This window comes from Scyliorhinus torazame, chromosome 28 (assembly GCF_047496885.1).
Source record: "Scyliorhinus torazame isolate Kashiwa2021f chromosome 28, sScyTor2.1, whole genome shotgun sequence".
Classification (NCBI taxonomy): Eukaryota; Metazoa; Chordata; class Chondrichthyes; order Carcharhiniformes; family Scyliorhinidae; genus Scyliorhinus; species Scyliorhinus torazame.
The window spans coordinates 11415666-11434167 of NC_092734.1; the positions used below are offsets into that span (position 1 = coordinate 11415666).

At 43.9% G+C, this 18502-nt stretch overlaps 1 protein-coding gene across 3 annotated transcripts in view; it reads right to left on the reverse strand.

Annotated features, from left to right (window-relative positions):
• The window catches only part of p4ha1b (prolyl 4-hydroxylase, alpha polypeptide I b), a 112029-nt gene that overhangs the window by 78206 nt on the left and 15321 nt on the right, over positions 1-18502 (reverse strand). The window contains exon 1 of one of the 3 annotated variants that reach the window (XM_072491475.1): positions 13387-13550. The exons of the other annotated variants lie outside the window; for them this stretch is intronic. The gene's annotated coding sequence lies outside the window, so the exon portion shown is untranslated. Of the gene's footprint in view, positions 1-13386; positions 13551-18502 lie in introns of those variants that run through there. 3 annotated transcript variants of the gene reach the window in all.

An 18502-nucleotide genomic window follows, 5' to 3' on the forward strand; every position in this document is an offset into this window, starting at 1 on the left:
CAACGGGGCCGAGGTGGAGATGGTTGACAGCTTCAAATTCCGAGGAGTGCAGATCACCAAAAATCTGTCCTGGTCCACCCACGTTAATGCTACCACCAAGAAAGCACAACAACGCTTCCTCAGGAAACTAAGGAAATTTGGCATGTCCACACTGACTCTTGCCAATCTTTACAGATACAGCATAGAAAGCATCCTATCTGGCTGCATTACAGCCTGGTATGGCAACTACTCGGCCCAAGACCACAAGAAACTTCAGAAAGTCGTGAACACAGTCCAGTCCATCACATGAACCTGCCTCCCATCCTTTGACTCTATCTACACCTTCCGCTGCCTGGGGAAAGCAGGCAGCATTGTCAAAGACCCCTCCCATCCGACTTACTAACTCTTTCAACTTCTTCCTTCGTGCAGGAGATACAAAAGTCTGAGAACACGCACAAACTGATTCAAAAATAGCTTCTTCCCCATTGTTACCAGACTCCTAAACGACCCTCTTATGGACTGACCTGATTTATACTATACTCCTGTATGCTTCACCCGATGCCGGTGTCCATGTATTTACATTGTGGTCTTTGTGTTGCCCTTTTATGTAGTTTCTTTTAAAAAAAAATTATTTTCATGTACTAAATGATCTGTTTGAGCTGCTCGCAGAAAAATACTTTTCACTGTACCTCGGTACACGTGACAATAAACAAATCCATCCATCCATTAACACAAAGTCCCTTTTAAGCACACAGTTTAGCTATGGTCAAAGGCACACACTCCGCTCTGAACCCAAGTGAGTGTCTGTGGATTTCTTCTCAGAATTCCCCCAAATGATTGTTACACGAGTTTCCAAACTCCACTCCCAAAACACTTTAAAATCTTCATTCATAATAATGCCTTCCATGAATAGTTTGCATTCCAAAATCTCAGAGTCTTATTAAAATGGCTTCAAACATTTCATTTGCCTCTGAAGTCTGCTGTCCCACTTTAAATCTTGTTACTGCAATTGTCTCTTTAACTCAGAATACTTGGTTTACTCTTTCTTTAATTCTCTTGTTAAATACCTTGGTCTCTGTTCATTTATCTCCAGTCCTCTTAAAATCTTATTTCTGTCCCAATTCCCTGGTTACCTGGACTGTAACTGATTTGTTGGAAGCTTGCCTCTTTGCAGCTCCCCTTTTGTCCAAACTTTCTTTTGGCAAAATTGAGAGATGTTCACTCCCCTATGTTCTGTCTCGAACTGCAATATATCCAGCGAAACCCAAAACTTAAAGGCTTTTCCACCCTTAAAATGACCTCCTGTGCTAAGCAATGGCCACATGCTTATGCCTCTTATTTATTTTTCATGTCATAGCCCTGTCGAAGGACAATAGAATTACAACTGGAATTGAAACCAACCCTCACTCATACCAACGCATTTGTCTGGCATGAATCTAACTATAGGTTTTACCCTTACAGGCACTGAAACATTAAGCACACTTAAAATGATACCTTATTTTTATCAATCCAAATATAATCTCTTAAAACTGCCTTTTGTTTTCCTAACAGCAGCAATGGGCAACATACAGTTAAATTGAAATAAATTGTACCAATGTTTTCCTTCTCGTTCTTGAATTATTCCAACGCTACAAATTTAACTTCTAAACAACTCAGCTCCTGTTTGTTGTAACAGCGGCAGTGGCAGGTTCTCAGTTAGTTGCCCTCACGTCTGCATATATGGAATAGTGCTGCACTGTGCAATAGAAAATAATTATTGCAGAAAACATGCCACTAATCCCTTGGGATCCCTGCAACACAAGGCCACCTCTATTTTGAAGCATTCATTGCTTGAATTAGTGATTAACACGTGGGAGAGGAGGTGTGACCAACTATGAAAACAATTGAGGGTTTTATTTTCTGCCAAACTGCTTTCCTTGCGCATTGGGAGTTTTTGTGCAAGTATGTGGTTTTGTTAAAGTGGAATTTCACAAACCTTCCATGAAAGTTCCCTCTTCCACACTTCAGCACATCGCACAAAGGGCCTCCCAAAAATTCAAACATTACCCATGCAGTGCAGTGTTTGATTTCATCTGTAACATATCAATTCGGGCTGGGTATATGATCTTTCTGTAATGCAGCACCCAGAACTTGAATGATATGAAAACTCAAGAGGCCAGTCCTTGTTCTAAAAGAAAATTGGAAAAATATTTGAAGCGGAGGGAGACAGAAGTCTCACAACACCAGGTTAAAGTCCAACAGATTTATTTGAAATCACAAGCTTTCGGAGCGCTGCTCCTTCATCACTGGAGGCAGGTTCACAAACACAGCAAATATATGCTGTGTTTGTGAACCTACCTCCACTTCACCTGATGAAGGAGCAGCGCTCCGAAAGCTTGTGATTTTGAATAAACTTGTTGGACTTTAACCTGGTGTTGTGAGACGTCTTACTGTGCCCACCCCAAGTCCAGCGCCGGCATCTCCACATTATGATCGTTTATTGAGAACACATTCCCATTTCCAGGTTTGTGCGAGGAAATACGATATATAATTTAACGGGGTGACCGTATGGTACAAGTATTCACACAGTAAAACTAAACTGACGTTTCTATGAATGAATGGAGAGTTCACAAAGTCCTGTCATCCATTTCACACTCTGATGATAGGACTTTGGATCGTGGCTTTAAAAAACTGGCAACAACATTTAAGTGGAAACTTATTGGGACTCAATCTTGGGAAAAAAAATTGGGAATGTAGAATTTGAATGCTGCCACAGAGGAAACAGCCTGAATTCTATTTCACCAGGTAGTTTCAGGACAACCATTGGATGCCAAATATATATATAAATAAATAATGGAGCAGGGTATGCTTTAATAAGTGAGCTAGAAGCAATGTACCTTATGTTAATGTACATAGCACATCAGTCTCAGTATAGAGAGGGTATTTTGTTTTGGTTTTCTAATATAAAGACCTGTTATAAAGAACGACCTAGTGCTCAGGTTGCCAGAATGCCATCAGCATCCAATGTACATCATTCCCTGGATCTGGCAGCACCAGCAGATCAGCCAAAGTTACTCTACGACAAATAAATCAAAACGACACAAATGAGTGACAACTGTGCAAAGAAACAGCAGCTGTGCAAGCATTCTGCAGTCTAGCACCACAATAAAAGTAAAGCCACGTTGACCTACAGGTCACATTGTATGATACCTATGCATTCCATCCTCATGGTGACAGGGAGACAACACTGCGCGAGTATTATTTCATTTAATCAGTCACATGCAAAAATTATTACTTTTTTAACAGCCAGTAGTTAGCTTTGTACTTGAGAACAAAAAAGAGATTCAAATCTCATGAATTACTCTCAAGTGCAGTGACCATTGGCGAAGGGTAGGTAAAGACAGCAGCCGTTTTGCACACAGCAATTTCATATTGACTGCTTTGAGGATTAACCAATTAACTAGATTTTTGTTGATTGAGGGGAATATTTGCTCTTTGGATTTTTAATATTTGCCAAGTTTTTGGTGTAATCTCTCATTTGAAGGGAACACCACTGTGCAGTATTTCTGGTTAAGGAAGTTAAAACAGTGGAAGGAGGCAGATATGGAGCATAAATGCCAGTATCGACCGGTTAGGTTGAATGGCCTGTTTCTGTGTAATTCTATGACATGTCGTCCTTTCATATCAGCCCTGCCCGCCACAACACCACATTCGCCACCCAACCTGGTGCACTCGTTATTTGGAGCAACAAATTCCTCTGAGTATGTCCAGGACAAAGGGGCACAATCTCAAAATTAGAGCTAAGCCATTCAGCACTTAACACTATGGGCAGTGGAAATATGGAGACTCTCTCCGAGACAGATATTGACAGACTCAGCTGACTAAGGATATGAATCAAAGGTCAGGAATTATACTGAGGTACAAACCAGCAGTGATCTAACTGACTTGCAGAACAAGTTCAAGGATTTGAATGATCTACTTCTGTTCCGAAAAGCCTCCAGAAACAAACACTAGCATCATTTGCCTGTTAATAGGAGCTAGTCAAATATCTCCTCCACATAAAGCAAATATATCTTTCAGTAAAAACATCCACTTGAAGACCCATGTTGGCCCAGTCGCCAATTAAACCATCTTGCCCATATCCAGTGAATTCATAGAATCGTACCATGTAGGGAGCCGCCACTTGGGCCATCGCACCTGTACCGATCCTCGAAAGGAGGCCTCAATCTAAGATCACTCCCCCGCCCTATCCCCGTAACCTAAACTACACATCTTTGGACACTATGGGGCAATTAAGCATGGCCAATCCACGTAACCTGCACATCTATAGACTGTGGAGGAAAATCACGCAGACATGGGGAGAACGTGTAAACTCCACACAGTCACAAAATCGAAATTGAACTCAGGTCCCTAATGCTGTGAGGCAACAGTGCTAACCACTGTGCCACCCCTAGCTATGCATTCTAGGTTGAGACTCCAATGTGGTATCGAGGGGAGTTTTGCACTGCCGGAGGTGCAACTTTCCAAGTCAAAAGTTAAACCGGGGCCCTATTTGCTCTCTGAGATGGACTAAAAAGTTTGCTTAACACTATTTCAATAAGATTACCTCCAGTGGCCTGGCCAATATATATCGTGTGATCAAAATCAGAAAAACTGATTATCCGGTCATGATCACATTGCTGTGTGTGGGAGTTGCTGTGTGAAAATTAGCTACTGTGCTTCCTAAATTACAACAGTGCCTGGAAAGTACTTTGGGATGTCCGGAGGTCATTAAAAGCAGTATAGAATAGCAAGGCATCTTTTAAAATTCAGAAGGAAGGTGGCACCCTTATAGCACTGCACTATTAATACAATGCCACAGTTTTGAATATATAACCTTTATTAGCAATTTTGCCTTTCTCACCAGGATCCTGGCCATTGTTGGCATAACTCCCCAACTCCAGAAATGCAACCGAGTTCCAGAGAAATAGTTTGGCTTCCCAAGCCAAAGACAAAACTTCAATCCTGCTTACTTACTCTACATTTTTGAGACTACTGTAATTCTCATTAGGACCCAAAATCCCAAACTGTTCATTTGTTGAACACATCCACAAACAGATGCAATGACCAAATATTACAGTATGAAATGGATATTTATTTCCCCCCCACCTTGTTATTTCGCTTACTCTTCGCCTTGCCCCCAAAATAATTTTGCTGACAGAGAGCCTTTTTAATCCAAACTATCCATGTCAAAATGACGAGCCTTCAGTAGACAGCAATGCGACCTGCCAAAATATTTTTTTAAAAAAGCAATGCATTCAATGACCACAGCACGATGGCCCCAACTCAAGGAATCTACCTGCAGCCATTACACCAGGTAAGGGCATTGTTGGGATATTCTTATAATAACGAGGAAGGAAAAAAAAGGTATTTTATTCAATACAAAAGCTCAGACAACTCAAATCAAAGTTTCTGCGTCCTGAAACCCATAGCTCTACAGCTCGCTATTACATGACGACAGAATTAATATTTGCCACTGATCATAAACCCAGCGGAATCCTGATTTTAGAATTTATCATGTCCTGGAAGCCTAGTTTCATAAGAATAGCTTACATTTAAAAAAAAAATTCATTGTGGGGATTGCTGGCTGGGCCAGCATTTATTGCCTATCCCTAATGCCCTTCAACGAAGTGGCTTGCTGGCCCATTTCAGAGGGAATTTACAACCACATTGCTGTGGAGTTACATGTAGGCCAGACCAGTCAAGGGCAGCAGATTCACTTTCCTAAAAGACATTGGCGAACCAGATGTTTTTTTTATTACAATCAACAATGGTTTCACAATCAGCATTAGACTTTTTAATTCCAGAATTTTTTTTTTTTTTTTTAATTCAAATTTCACTATCTGCAGTGGTGGGGTTTGAAGCCGGGTCCCCAGAGCATTACTCTGGGTCTCTTGTTTACCAGTCCAGTGACAATTACCACTGTGCCACCGGCTCCCCTAAACAAACCAATGCTGTTGCAATTTTTTTCTTTATCCTTTCACAGGGTGTGGAGGTCCCTGGCAGTGCGGAGTCTGTACGTTCTTCCCGTGTCTGCGTGGGTTTCCTCCGGGTGCTCCGGTTTCCTCCCACAAGTCCCGAAGGACGTGCTGTTAGGTGAATTGGACATTCTGAATTCTCCCTCCGTGTACCTGAACAGGCGCCGGAATGTGGCGACTAGGGGATTTTCACAGCAACTTCATTGCAGTGTTAATGTAAGCCTACTTGTGACAATAATAAAAATTATTATAATTGTCATGCCACATCATTTCAAAGAGTCAACCACATTGCTGAGAGTCTGGAGTCACGTGTAGGTCAGACCGGGTAAGTACAGCAGATTTTTTTCCCGAAAGGGCATTAGTGAACCAGATGGGTTTTTACGACTATCGACAATGGTTTCACGTTCATCATTAATGAGACTAGCTTTTCCATATTATTAACTGAATGTAAATTCAGCGAGCTGCTGTGGTGGGATTTGAACCCAAGTCCTCAGAACATTTAGCATGTGCCTCTGGATTACTAGATGTTACCACTATGCCCTTAGAAATCAGACCCAACAGTCTGCATTGAAAATAAAAGTGATGTAAAATGTGGGGGCTTCATCCCCAATCAATTTATAGCAAGAGTAGATTGCCATCTAACAAGCATATTCATACTTTATCCCAAGCATGAGTCTCCTCAACTGAACCTAACTTCAACTACAGGAATTGATTACTAGTTTTTCATGTCATATCCAGTTTTTTAAATCTTGGTTGAAAAAGCATATTGGCTCCAGCTCCAGAATTGCATAGTCAACACCTATCTGGTTTCTTTACACTGGTGGATTAAAGGGATCAAAACTGAATGATAACTAGCATCAGACACAATGGTCATGCTGGTTACACATTGTACATTTTGGAAATGCACAAGACCAGGCAAATGTTCAATGCGGAAGCGAGGCCGGGGGGGGGGGGGGGGGGTGTCTTAAGGACGGAGGGATTAGGATGGAGAGGATATATGAGGAAGGAAGCAGAGAAAACATTTAGATTTTAATATCAACTTTTACAACCTCATTTTGTCCCAAATTGTAGTCGATTAATTATATTTTTCAAGTTAGTTCCTACTATTATAATGTAGGAAACATAATAGCCAATTTGTGTAAGGTCTCCTCAACAGCAATGGAGTAAACAACCACATCGCCTGCTTTTAGTGATGTTGGTTGAGGGATTACTATTGACCTGCGAACCGGGGAGAATCCCTCCCCTTGCTCTTCCTCTAAATAGCTCCATGTGATCTTTCACATCCACAAAAGGTGGACAGGACCTCAGTTTAATAACCCGTCCAAAAAGCAGGATTCATTTGCTCCCATTCAGTGACAAAGGGAACAACTTCAGACTAAAAACAAAACGTTATTTTGCTTCAGATCCCAACAAACTATGTTTCCTATCCATATACTTTTAAAAATTTTGGAATACATATTATTTTTCGTGTTCTCTTCCTTCCCCCAACCCAAGAATTTTCGTCCTTCCCTCTCCCAGGTTAGCATCTACCCTGTTTTCAAGCCCCTGTAAATACATGGCTGCATCCAGACTGCATGTTTATTGCTCCTGTGTAGGTCTGTAGAAATCCTCATTTCAAACATCTCTATTGGCGTTAATGTGTACTTTCTCCTCCCTCCTGCCCCCCCCCCATATACACCCCTATAAATTCTAACACTTTCTTTCTTTAAATATATAGCCAAATTTTGATTCCCTACAGACTTACTTCCCGACCGAGAATTTTAATTCTGACCCTTCACACTCAAAAGTCATGATCTACATCAGAACCTTCCCAAAAAGAGACTTTAGTGCAAAATTACTTCAAGAAGATGATATAGATGCCCTGAGTAAAAACTAAATAAGCTACAATTACATCAATTCAAAATGAAATCTGTATTTATGTTGCATAAATCAATACTTGCAAAAACAGTATAATGTATATTAATTATAAAGCCCCGATTTAAAAAAAATGTCTGGTGCAGCTCATTTTCAACAAACAAAGAACAAAGAAATGTACAGCACAGGAACAGGCCCTTCGGCCCTCCAAGCCCGTGCCGACCATGCTGCCCGACTAAACTACAATCTTCTACACTTCCTGGGTCCGTATCCCTCTATTCCCATCCTATTCATGTATTTGTCAAGATGCCCCTTAAATGTCTACAACCTTCCTGAAGTTATGTTTTATGCTTCTATTATATGGTTTGACCTCACCACCCCAGGGTGACCAGATCACCTGCTTGAAAGGCTCAGTAAAGTGAATTAGGATCCGACATGAGTAGCAGTTTTATGACTCGACTTATCATTTTCTTTGGCAGCACTTTGGTTCAAAGGAGGAGTGCAACCAAGTTAAATGGAATTTAAACTAGATTAACTAGTTCTCCATCTCATTACTGCTTGTGGGACTTTGCTGGTGCAGAATACCTCCTGTGCTCACCATGTAACAGTGCATTCCAAACAGTATTCCATTTTAATGAAAAATTCTTGAGGTGTTTCATGGATTTAATAAGGTGATGCATAAATATCAAAGTGTTCACTATAACACACAGTAAACATTCAGGTGTAAAGCACGAGCAAGTTAGGCAAAAAGACTAGGCCAGCTTCATGCTTCCAGTATTGTTGTGACTGAGAACAAGATCAAGTCTTCAAAACAGCATTTTAAGACACCCAGCTTTCCGGCCTCTTCACCGTGAATCACTTACAGCAAAACGATTAAGAGAAAGGCAGGCTTGCATTTAAATAGCAACCACCCCAGGACGTTGCAAAACATTTTACAGCCAGTGAAGTAATTTTGAAGTGTAGTCACTGTGGGTAGATAGGCCGTTCTCCCGGCCTTCCACTCTTGACGCACACCAGACCTGCACATTTTTTTAAAATAAAAAAAATTCTCTCCCTACACTTTTATCGGCACTCAAGTCTCTTTGTAGGAGCAAGCTTTCTGCTCCAGCTGGGTTGAATTGTAATCATATGAGCAGCGTATATAAAAGTTACGGTTCTGTCTTTAAAATAACCAATTAACTAATAATTAATACAGTCTGGGCTAAGGGCTTCTTGCCAAACATGTTATGAATGAACTCGAGCAATATTGATACGTAATTCTTTGGCCTTGGTTTTGCAAGTTTCATATCTCTTTCTCCTGGACCGATGCAACTCTTCAAATAGCACAGTGGATAACTACACAAACTCAGTTGCACACAAAAGGAAATATTAATATGAATAATAATGAATTTAGTTTGAAAGAGCTGCATTTATATAATGCCCCAACACATCACTCAGAAACACCTCTTAAAGCTCTTGACATCTGATCAACATATTTGAAGTGAAGTCACCAATGTTCTGAGGCAACCAGCAGAGCAGGATCTCACCATCAGCGATGGGGTGGAAGCAGCTACTCTGGTTTTGGCAGCGCTGATTGAGGGCAGAATGTTAGCCAGGTCAGAGAGAACTTAAGGAAGTGGCTCTAGAAATAGTGGGTGCATTGGTGATCATCTTCCAGGATTCTATACACTCTGGAACAGTTCCTACAGATTGGAGGGTAGCTAACATAACTCCACTATTCAAAAATGGAGACAGAGAGAAAACAAGGAATTATAGACCAGTTAGCGTGACATCAGTAGTGGGAAAATGCGAGAATCCATCATCAAAGATTTTATGATGTGGAGATGCCGGCGTTGGACTGGGGTGAGCACAGTACGAAGTCTTACAACACCAGGTTAAAGTCCAACAGGTTTGTTTCGATGTCACTAGCTTTCGGAGCGCTGCTCCTTCCTCAGGTGAATGAAGAGGTATGTTCCAGAAACACATATATAGATTTTATAGCAGAGCACTTCGAAAACTGTGGCAGGATTGGACAGTCAGCATGGATTTGTGAAAGGGAAATCATGCTTGACGACTCTACTCGAACTCTTTGAAGATGTAACTAGTAGAGTTGACGAGGGGGAGCCAGTGGATGTGGTTTATTTGGATTTTCAGAAGGCTTCTGGAAAATGTCCCGCATAAGAGATTAGCGTGTAAAATTAAAGAGCATGGGATTAGGGGTAGTGTACTGAGACTGATAGAAAAATGGTTGGAAACAAAGAATAGTAATTAACGGGTCTTTTTCAAAATGGCAGGCAGTGACTAGTGGGGTGCCACAGGGATTGGTGCTGGGACCCCAGCTTTTCCGAATATATATTAATGATAAAGATAGATGAAGTAACAAAATGTAACATCTCCAAATTGGCAGTTGACACAAAGTTGGGTGCAAGGGTGAGATGTGAGGAGGATTCAGAAACCCTTCAGTGTGGATTGAATGAGTGGGCAAATGATTGGCAGATGCAGTATAATTTGGATAAATGCGAGGTTATCCACTTTGGTAGCAAAAATGGGAAGGCAGACCATTATCCGAATGGCCATGAATTAGGAGAGGGGAATATGCAACGAGACCCGGGTGTCCTCGTACACCAGTCGCATGCAGATGCAGCAAGCAGTAAAGAAGGCAAATGGTATGTTGGCCTTCATTGTAAGAGGATTCGAGCACAGGAGCAGGGATGGCTTACTGTGATTACTCAGGGCCTTGGGTGAGGATATTGTGTGCCATGTTGGTCTCCTTATCTGAGGACGTATGTTCTCCCTCTAAGGCACCGAAGGTTTACCAGACTGATGCCTGGAGTGTCAAGATGGACGTCTGAGGAGAGATTGAGTTCGTTAGGATTGTATTCACTGGAGTTCAGAATGAGGGTAGGATCTCACAGAAACCTATAAAAATCTAACAGGATTGGTCAGGGTAGATGCAGGAAGGATGCTCCCAATGGTGTGGGTGTCCAGAACCATGGGACAGTCTGAGGATACGGAGTACGCCATTTAGGACAGAGATGAGGAGAAATTTCCTCACCCAGTGGCGAGTCTGTGAAATTCGATATCACAGGAAGTAATTGAGGCCAAAACATTGTAAATTTTCAAGATATATATTGCACTTAGGGCGAATGGGATCAAAGCATATGGAGAGGGGGTGGAGAGAGGCGGAATTAGGTTATTGAGTTGAATGATCAACCATGATCATAATGAATGGCAGAGCAGGCTCAATGGGCCGAATGGATCCCTCATTTCTATGTTTCTAACTCCTTGCGATCTTTTGAAATATCATGCGATCTTTAGAACCCACTTGAACCAACAGATAAGACCTTGGTTTTGAGATAGAACATAAGAACATTACAGCGCAGTACAGGCCCTTCGGCCCTCGATGTTGCGCCGACCTGTGAAACCAATCTGGTTTCAACAGCTCGTCTGAAGGATGACATGTCCAACATTGTAACATCCCTTCAGGTCTGTGCTAAAATGTTAGCCTCGACTTGGGTTGGGGTTTGACCCTCACAACCTCATGACTTGAGACACAAGAATCCAAACAATAGAGCATTGGATGAGAAGAAAAGCCATGCCACTGAACATAGCCACTCCACTTCTGTGAACATATATGTCTAACGAACTTGATCCTCAAATTTGAGATGAAGTTTAGAAATTAGTAGAATGCCTGATTTTTCAACGAGGAGGGAATTTGAGAATAATGACCCCGCCCCCGCCAAAACTGTGACTGTATAACGTGCTGTAGCATATTCAAGGCGGAGTCTGATAGATTTTTGATAGATGAAGGACTCGAGGGTTATGAGGGGCAGACTGCAAAGTGGGATTGAAGCCAAACCGAGATCAATTATGATCTTGTTAAACAGTGAAATAGACCAGAAGGATTGTCCTGTTCCTGTAAGCACAATGAGATAGCTAACTTGGATGAGGGGAAAAAATGAGGCGGAGTGGGAGAAAATAAATTCCACAACGATAGGCTGTGATTTAGTTAAGATAGACAATTTATTTTGTGGTATCTACCGAGTCGCGACAGGAGCCTTCGTCGAAAATGCTCCCTAACTGGAGCCTTCACGCTCTGAAATATTCAATGTTTTGCAATTCAGCTTCTGGGTCTCCTTGGTCAGAACATCAGCTCCCCACACATTGCTGAAACTGACTCGTTTGTTCCAACAGCAGAACTGCTGACCCATGAAACTCGGATCTGCTGTCAGGGGAACATCTTCTTTCTTAAAAATGCACTCTCGAAGCATTTAAAACTTAACAGCAGGGAGGGGGAGCTCTGGGCCACCTCAACCCTGCAGAAATTCCTATTCCTTTCTTCAACATTCTGGTGGGCCCTTGGTTCCCTGTTTAAACGACTGGAATCAAATTTTCAAACTAGAATTTACATTCAGAATCAATTGAGCCAGCCATATTCCATAACAGTAATTGCTAGTTTTAAACTATATCATTTCAGCACACGATTAAGACTCGGTGAATTTCTGTGAGCAGTGAATCCCATCAGTCTTGTTAAATTTCTACTCAACAATGCCGACTTTCAGGAATACAAAGCAGCTCTAAATCATCGCAGACCAGTTGTGGGAGGTTAGGCTGCAAGTTTCAGATCCAGTTCCTTTTAAAATTCGGGCCTCCCCCACCCCTTCCCCTCTCCCACCCCTTCCCCCCCCCCCCCCCCAAGCTAAATTAAATTAACAAAAATAAGCACTGATGCAACGTGGCTGGTCTCCATGTGGAGGAGCATCAAATCTCTGAATCTAATGGGTGACCAAAAAAAGCCTTTCCTGGTGATGCAGAATGGGTGGGGGGGGGGGGGGGAAGGACATCTCCTCTGTGTGCAGCCAAGCCCAAATGGACTGCTGTAGGAAACGTGCAGTTTTTAACATCGCCCAGGGTCGCGGGGGGGGGGGGGGGAGAGAGAGAGAGAGAGAGAGAGTTGCCACGTCCTCCACCTCTTTGTCCACATGCCTCTCCCCCACCCCCTCCCAGAATAGATCCTTAGAGAAACTCTTAGCAGCAGGTAACCGTTACACAGCATGCCACTGTCAGAATAAGACTGCGACATTAAGATGTTAACTTTAGAATGTAATTTTCACTAAACGCAAGAGTAAAATACAGCAGGCAGCTGGATACCGTCTCTCTGTCGTAACGCCATGGAGAAGTTCGCAAACTAACCCCCAATAACCAGGAAAAATAGTTCCCTGGAAATACCAAGGCTGGGCTTACTGGATGCTGGATTAGCGAGCTGCTCCTGCCCCACACACACTCCTCGGGTAGCCACAAGTTATTTCAGTTGTTGATTTGACACTTGGGACCAAGTTACGAAGACACTTGGGATGTCGGGGACGGAGTGAGTTTGCAGAGCAACTTCCCAGCGGACCCTCAAACCGTACCGATCAAAAGTTTCATATACTTTCAAAAAGAAAATCCACTGACGTTGTTCCTAAACTCAAAGAGGCAGGGCCGCTCGGATACACCCAGAATCAGGCATTAGGTCGTGGAGAGGGCAAAGGAAGGAGAGAGGGAGGGGGGTGGCAGAGAAAGTTTTGGCGAGATTTACCTGTTCTGGGCGGCAGGTAGGTTGCTTGTGTCGAGAGGGTGCCTTAGGTACGAGAGGCGAGCTAGGACTGAACACTCGCCAGCAGCTCACACAGTCACAGAGCCTCTCTCTCTCTCTCTCTCTGCATGAGACTGTGGGAGGGGAGCTCACTCAACTTAGTCCAGCCATTAACCCTTTCACCTACTTTCCCATCTCCCAAAAGGGAGAAAACATATTTTACACGGGAAAGTGGGGCGTTGGTGGCAAGAACAAAAAACAGAAAGTCTTGGAAATACTCAGCAGGTCAGGCAGCCGATGTGGAGAGAGAAACAAGGGTGGCACGGATTTGTGTCCCTTGGCCCGGGGCACAGAGTCAGATGGTTTTGGTCATGGGTACACAGGATGAAATAGGTGTCTGGGTGGGCAACCCTGGAATAAAGCCGCAGGCTGCTGGGTGCAGGGGTGGGGTGGCGTAGAGCCTGCCTCTGTGCCCTGCCACTGTGCATTAAACATAGCAAAACAAAAAGCATTGCTTCACCCGTCCACAGGCTCCTGTGCCCCATCCATGCAAATCCATGCCACTCTACCCACCCCCCGTTGCCCCCGTAACCCACCTAACTTAGTGTCAACTTTATTCTTTCATGGTGTCGCTAACAGCAGGAATAATCTGTTGCCCATCCCTAATTGGCCTTGAACTGAGTGCTTCGCCACACCATTTCAGAGGGATGTCACAGCTAGACATCCCCATCGCTGTGGGTCTGGAATCATATGTAGGCGAGAGCAAGTAAGGACGGCAGATTTACCTCCCTAAAGAATCACAGAATTTACAGTGCAAAAGGAGGCCGTTCAGCCCATCGAGTCTGCAACGGCCCTTGGAAAGAGCACCCTATTTAAGCCCAAGCCTCCACCCTATCCCCGTAACCCACAAACCCCACCTAATCTTTTAGACATTAAATCTAAAGGGCATTAGTGAACCAGATGGGTTTTGATAACAATCGACAATGGTTTCATGGTCACTATTACTGTGACTAATTTTCAATTGCAGATTATTAACTGAATTTAAATTCCACCATTTGCCGTTGTGATGTGAACCCTTGCCCCCAGAACATTAGCCTGGACTTCTGGATTGCCAGTCCAGTGACATTACTACTATGCCACCATCTCCCCGTAACTAATGCCTCTCAACACCACCCTTTCCCCATACCCCCTCCATGCCAGCTCACCTAGCCTCCTTGGACAGTTCCTTGACACCTTTGGCACTTCCTAGTTGGTTTGACAGGTTTGACACTTCCTGAAGAGCTTTGACAGATTTGAAAGTTGAACAGCTCCCTAACATCTCCTGGACAGTTGGACATCGGCTGGACATCTCCTGCACAGCTAGGCATCTCCTGCACAGCTAGACATCTCCTGCACAGCTAGACATCCCCAGCACGGCTAGACATCCCCAGCACGGCTAGACATCCCCAGCACGGCTAGACATCCCCAGCACGGCTAGACATCCCCAGCACGGCTAGACATCCCCAGCACAGCTAGACATCCCCAGCACAGCTAGACATCTCCAGCACAGCTAGACATCTCCAGCACAGCTAGACATCCCCAGCACAGCTAGACATCTCCAGCACAGCTAGACATCTCCAGCACAGCTAGACATCTCCTGATCAGCTAGACATCTCCTGCACAGTTTGACAGTTCCACTGAGTTTGTGCATAAAAAGTGCACAATCATGTTCACTTTTAACAATCCCGAAGAGTGCCTCAACTCACCTAAAGGTGTCCTGGAACCCTAACAAGAGTCAAGAAATAGCAGCGGTATTAAATTAAATATTCAGACTTCATCAATTAATCTGTAAAGAAATTCTAGTAAATTTTAGCCCACGAATCTGCAGCACTTGTAAGCATCAGTATTGCACTTGTAATGAAACGGTTAAATCAACACGCTGCACAAGGAACAGACGGAATATTCCAGAATCCTTCAGGAAATCACAGAGGAAGTAGGCAAGGTCTGCGTATCAATGTCTGGCAAATATTTTTAAGAAGTATTCTAAATCCTCAAAATTGAAGATAGATGGATGTCATGCCAATATTCATAAAAACAAATTAAGCACAAACTTAATTCTAGCTCCCAACACCAAAATAGGAGAAATGTTTAAAAGTGTTTAATGGAATGCTCTCAATTTAAATTAAAGGAACTCAATGCAGACTTAGAAGCAACAGGCCATGTATTACAACATTTGTTAATTCTTTCCAAGTTGATAATCTGGTGAGTATTATTTTCGATTTTCAGAAGGCAGTTAGTAATATTATTAAAATGAGCTTCTAACACTATCAAAGCTAGAATCAATGGCAAATTCGCTAATTTAGCTGAAATCTGACTTTACAACAGAAAGCAGAAGATGGTGATAAACAAGAATACAAAATGCTGGTCGAGGAGGATCAGTCCAATTACTGTGCTTTTCACGCAGCATTGTTCTCGGCACAGAGCTATTCACATCTATACTATTTTTTTAAAATTTAGAGTACCCAATTCATTTTTTCCAATTAAGGGCCAATTTAGCATGGCCAATCCACCTACCCTGCACATCTTTGGGTTGTGGGGGCGAAACTCACGTAAACACGGGGAGAAAGTGCAAACTCCACACGGACAGTGACCCAGAGCCGGGATCGAACCTGGGACCTCGATGCCGTGAGTCAACAGTGCTAAGCACTGCGCCACCGTGCTGCCCCACATCTTTACTAATTAATATATGAGAAATAAGTGTACTGCACACACAGACATTCCATGTTCAAAGTTATTGACATAAAATCATTAAAATACTGGGATGGTTCTCACCCGAAGCTGAAAAGCGCATTCTCAATTGAGAATTCCCCGAATCAAACAACACTCCAACCCAGAGTGGCCTGCACTAGCTCGACAGCAGACTTACTGTGAGCAATGTCAAAGGTGGTCTTGGGAGGTATGGACAGCAGGGAAAGGATGGGGGCTTCTTGGAAGACTATAAAGTTATATGAATAAGTCACCAAGTTCTAAATAGTCTGACACAGGTCACACACAGACCCACCAAATTAATAGGCTAATGAAAGGTGGACAGATTTTATGTAAGCGAGTACAGGTACTATACGGGCTGATGGGAAGGTTGGATGGAGTGTTTTGGGAAATAGGGCACCTTAACCTTGAGTTACCATTAATAAATCAAGTACATCTAAACATTCTGTATTCTAGAGTACCCATTAGACGTGGAAGCTTCCAACTATGAGTCACGTATTTGTTTTGCAAAATGCACGGGGTCTGGGCACTGCTGTCAGGCGACGTTTTATCGTCCACCCGTAATTATATTTGGAACGGTAGCGCTGACGCAGATTGATGGTAAGAGAGATTGGGTCAAGCATTTTAGAGGACTGGGCATCTTGACCTCAAATTAAAACGGTTAATTAGATACAGCAAAGATTTTGCTTCACCTGCTGTGCCCATTAGTCACTGGTAGCTTCCAGTGAGTTAGTAGGAATCATGTACTCGTGATCCTTTATTTGAGCATTCACCAGGGATCAAAATTATAATAAGAAACAACTTGTACTTATAGAACATTGTTAAAGCCTTTTAAAATGTTTCACATGACCATTACCAGACAAAAACTGACACCAAGCCAAGGAGACATCAGGGCATGTGACCAAAACGTGGGTCAAAGAGATAGGCATTAAGGATTGCCTAAGCGAGGTGTAGGGGGCACTTTCCAGAGTTCAGGGTCCAGACAGCAGGCTGGCAACGGAAGAGGGCCTGCATCAGAAGTCAGAATTGGGCCTGCGCAGGGTCGAGCATGTTATTGGGGTCCAGGGACGGGAGGAGGTGCAGCATGGAGGGATTTAATAGGTCTTATGGCATGGCAGGTGTTAAGTGGCAAGCTGCCCAAATCCCAAAAGGATACATGAATCAGCTGCCAGAACGATTAGCAATTTGAAAATTATGAGCAGTTATCTGAAGTCAAAATATTTAACTCTCAGATGTTGTGTCGATTTTATACATTAAAACTAAACATTTATTAGAACTAAACATTTGTTAGAATAAAGAAAAAAGCTCTTAAAACACACTGACACCATTACAGTTTTTTTTTAATTTAAAGAGTCCATTATTTTTTCCCACTAAGGGGAACTTAGTGTGGCTAATCCACCTACCCTGCACATCTTTGGGTTGTGGGGGTGAGACCCACACAGACATGGGGAGAGTACCTTTACACAGTTAACAGTACTTTAAAAACATTTTCCTAAAAGATTTTGGCTTCAATAAGTTCAGAGCTCCACCCCCTTTTGATGGCAACAGTCCTCATAGATTTTTAATCTATGGCAAATTCCAGTAACATTACCACACAATGTCCTGCTGCTCTTGGGGGAAATCTTACATAAATTCTCCTCTCTGAGGGTCACAGCAAACTGGTGTTCAAAGGTCTGGCTTCCACACAACCCCCGATTCTCCACTCCCACGCCGGTTGGGGGAATCGCCTGGGCCGCCAAAATTTCCCGCGATGCCGGTCCGACGCCCTCCCGCGATTCTCCTAAGCGGCGGGAACGGCACGGTCGAGTTTCACGGGCTGCAGGCCGGAGAATTGCCCGAGGCACCCAAAACGGCGATTCTCCGGCACCCCTGGTATTCTCAGGCCTGAATGGGCCGAAGTCCCGACGGCGTGACCCCAGTTCACGCCGTCGCCATGCACACCTGCTATTTAAAGTCGTCAGCCAGTCGTGCTGGCTGACGCTGAGCAGGGAGGAGGTGAGCGGACTGTAGTGCAGCGCCCGGAGACCGGGTCGGCTTCCCTGAGAAGGCTGCGGCCAAAGAGGGAGGAGGTGCGGGAGTGTGCAGGTGGGGGCGGGAGAGTGTGCAGGTGGGGGCGGGAGTGTGCAGGTGGGGGGGGGGGGGTGCGGGAGAGTGTGCAGGTGGGAGGGGGTGAGGGAGAGTGTGCAGGTGGGGGGGGGGGGTGAGGGAGAGTGTGCAGGTGGGGGGGGGGGGTGAGGGAGAGTGTGCAGGTGGGATGGGGTTGAGGGAGAGTGTGCAGGTGGGGGGGGTGGGAGAGTGTGCAGGTGGGGGGGGGTGCAGGAGAGTGTGCAGGTGGGGGGGGCGGGAGAGTGCGCAGGTGGGAGGGGGGTGAGAG